At 52.6% G+C, this 3514-nt stretch overlaps 1 non-coding gene across 1 annotated transcript; it reads right to left on the bottom strand.

Annotated features, from left to right (window-relative positions):
• On the bottom strand, positions 1 to 93 carry TRNAI-UAU (transfer RNA isoleucine (anticodon UAU)). The gene is given in 2 exon segments: positions 1 to 36; positions 56 to 93. It is a non-coding gene; the product is annotated as a tRNA-Ile (tRNA).
• Positions 94 to 3514: the final 3421 nt, after the last annotated feature.

The raw sequence follows: 3514 nt of genomic DNA, 5'->3' as shown, positions 1-3514 counted from the left end.
TGCTCCAGGTGAGGCTCAAACTCACAACCTCAGCATGTCTATTGCAGTACTGCTCTATAAGTACTGTGCGCTAACCCATTGCGCCACTGGAGCCATGTTTTTGGTGGTGGCCCGTATGACTTAGGGGTCGGGTCATATTTCAGCCCCAGGACCTGTTTGGACAGGTTACAGCCCCTCACCTCCACCACATCCATGTTGCCGAACGCCACTATGGCCTTGGGACCCAGCAGGGGAGTCACACAGCAGAGCCTGTCTGCGGGGCCAGTCTGGGGCAGATCACAAACCCTCTCCAAGGCTGTGACATGGCATCAGTATCCTCCCCCTCTTAACACCAGGGCAGCAGTTTGAGTCCAGTTTCCCCACAACACTGGCAGCTTGGGACCCATCCCCACTTACCCCTGCTCAGCCCCCTTGGCTGCCTCTCCTCCAACTCCAGCTCATGCTTCTGCTGTTTGTAGCCAGACAGAATTCCCCTGCTCTCCTCTATCCTGCCCCTCCGAGGTGCTCCAGAGCACAAAGGACCAAAGGAAACAGCCCAGTCTTGGCATGCCTGAGAGCCCAGATGCACTAATCTCAAGCACAGTCTTTGATGCCTCAGAGCACAGATGTCCTGCCTCATCATGACCCTGAATGGGCTAAAACCAGACAACAAAAGACAAACGGGCTAGCAGACGACCAGGGCCTCAGGCTGCCCTTGGCTTGTACCGGTGACTGATACGCCTGCACATCGTCCCAGGAGAGGAATCTCACGTCCATAGGAAAAGAATGTCTAAATTATCTCCACCTCACAGGTGTGAATTAAGCCCTTGAAACTCCTTGTGAGAACTGGCATCACGAGACAATCTAACACAATTGGCATCTTTAAGATAAGGAAGAGTGAACTTGACCCAAGTGGTACAAAGAAGGGGCCAGCAGCCCCCTCTAATTGAGCTCTAATCACCTATACCTGCCAGTCAGGAAGGTCTTTGCCTCCCGAGGTCCCAGGGGACTCCATCCTTGTTCTCTTCTTGCCGAGGGATTGAGTGACAGACGCTGGCCACGCCAAGACAGGTAACACAGCGGTGAGAATAAGACCTGCTCTGTGTTTTGCTTTTGTGTTCATTTAATAACAGATCTATGAATTAAAGTACTTTTGTTATATGCTCGCTACTTGTAACTAAGAAGTGAAAATCTAAGCCTTATAACCGTAAGAGTTAAGCTTTTTATCAAATAAATAGTAACTGGTTAAGTTTTAACCTGACTCCTCCTGTTACTGTGCAAACGGAACACAAATAAAAGAACCCAGCTGGTTTTCGGCTGTATTAGCATGGTCACTGGTGAGGCACACTGACAGGTGAGCACTGGGTCATGCCGCCTCCTTGGGGCAGACTCTTGGAGCACCTGTCAGCCTCCCTGGCTGCCCTCTGCGAAGGGACTGTCTGTCCTAGCAGTCAAAGACTCGGGAGAAGGAGGCTCTCAGTACAACCTTTGGGGCACCCGTCAGCCTCCCTGGCTGCCCGCTGCGAAGGGACTTTCCATCCTAGCAGTGAAAGACTTGGGTGATAAATCCTTGGGGCATCCGTCAGCCATTCCTGGCTGCCCGCTGCAAAGGGACGGCCTGTCCTAGTAGTTAAAGACTCGGATGAAGTGAAGGGACATGTGGTATCCCACCAGACCATCGGCTAACACTGTTCCACGCAGTTGCTGTGGGTAAGGCACTAAAAAGATGGAGGTTTAATTCCCAGCCCTGCTCCAGACTCCCTGTGGCACTTGGAGAAAATCACTGACAATTACTGTTGCTCAGCATCTCTCGGTGTAAAATGAGGTGTAGGAGAAAGGGGCTCCTTGTTAAACATCCATCCTCAACAGCACAAGGCTCAGAAAGATTGTGCTTGGTTGGCTGGTGTGAGGCAAAGGGATTGTTTTCCCTGCCCAGGTGCTCCTGTGCAGCTGCTCAGCATGGACAGGGGAACCAGCCCTTTTCTTCCTTTCATCTTCCTGGGGCATTAACATTCCCCCCTTTGCGCACAAAGCTGGCCTGGCACCCAGCACAGCAGGTTCTGGTCACTGGGCTTCTGAAGGTTCTGATCAGCTTGGATCCCTGGTGCCTAGAATTTCCCATCAGTATTGTGCTTCTAACCGCTGCCTGCCCCCAAAGCCAGACTCCAAACCCGCTCTGCTGCGGGAGCTGCGAGGGACCCATTTCCACACCCCAGGGAAACAGGAATTCAGCCCGAGTGTTCTGGAACGACAAAGTGACGCAGATGAACCTTTGTTTTGAACAGAAATCTGTAAGGCCCAGGAGGGCCGGGTCCCAGCAGCTTTCTGCCCCAAATGGGCTTCTTTTGCTGGGGGGCAAGCAAGCAGGAAGAGGGAGGGGGCACTGGAGAAACTTCGCTCCTGGCCTGACACTGCTTTGGAAAAGAAGGAATAAGGACACCAGTTCCACTGCAGAACGTGGGCATTAATCACACTGCTCTTGCATGCAGAGGAAGTGCTCTACCCATTCAGCTAATTCCCCTCTGCCTGTTTGAGCATCCTGACCCACCAATCCCATTCCGGAGGCCACAGTATCCTCGCAGCTGCCCATAGCTCTGGCTCAGGCACACAAAGGCTGTGTCTGCACAGCAACGTTAGTCCTGAATAAGCAATGCCACAACTGCTGAATCTGATGCAGCGCAGCTCCACACAACATGGATTTCAAACTACTGCTCAGCTGTTTTGACATACAGCATCTGCAAACAATAGAGACTGTTGTGAATTCGAGCTCTTGGATGGACTTTGGCTTATTTTGAGCAAGGCTCTATTCCCTGGCTGCAGAGCCCCCATTTCAAGAGAGCTATTTGAAATATTTGACACAGGTGGAATCATGATCCCAAGAGACGCCCAGCCAGTTCTCTGCTCTCTCTCTGTTTCCTTTGGGATCCTGGTCTCAGGCAGGAAAAGTCTCTTCTTCCCTGCCCTAGAGAGGAGAAATTGATATTTCCATCACCCTCAGCGAGGAGAAGAGGATTTTCTTCTCTTCACTTCCGTCCCCACCTGCCCAGAGAGGAGAGGAAATAACCCTTCACCAGCTGAGTGGCCCCTCAGCACTCTGTAGCTTCATGTCTGTCCACATCAGCTCCCTGGGCCTATCAATGAGCTCCGTATATCCAGGGGAGAGGAAGGAAATGAGGAGCTCGTCTTACTCACGCATACTTCTTTATAATTACTGATGAGGCCCCAAGCGGACGGCAGAGCTGTTCCCCCTGAGTCCTCGGCATCTTCTGCACCCGGAGCTCCCTTCTGGCAGCCCAAATCCCAATTTTCCAGCACCTTCCTAAAGCCCGAACTCCCAGGCAGAGCCCTCACACTGCTGCACCCCAAGCCTCTGCCACAGCCCACAGCCCCTCCCCCTCAGACCCTTGGCCGCACTCCCACCACAGGAGTTGTGTTCTGTGCACCAGGGTGAAGCTGAGGTGTTCACACATCAGCTGTGTATTGCACTGCCCTCTGCCTCGCAACACACAAGCAAATTCACACCACTCAGGGGAGG

Source organism: Carettochelys insculpta, chromosome 7 (assembly GCF_033958435.1).
Source record: "Carettochelys insculpta isolate YL-2023 chromosome 7, ASM3395843v1, whole genome shotgun sequence".
NCBI classification, from domain to species: Eukaryota; Metazoa; Chordata; order Testudines; family Carettochelyidae; genus Carettochelys; species Carettochelys insculpta.
Note: the sequence above shows the minus strand (reverse complement) of the source record. Positions and strands in the feature narration are given on the sequence as shown.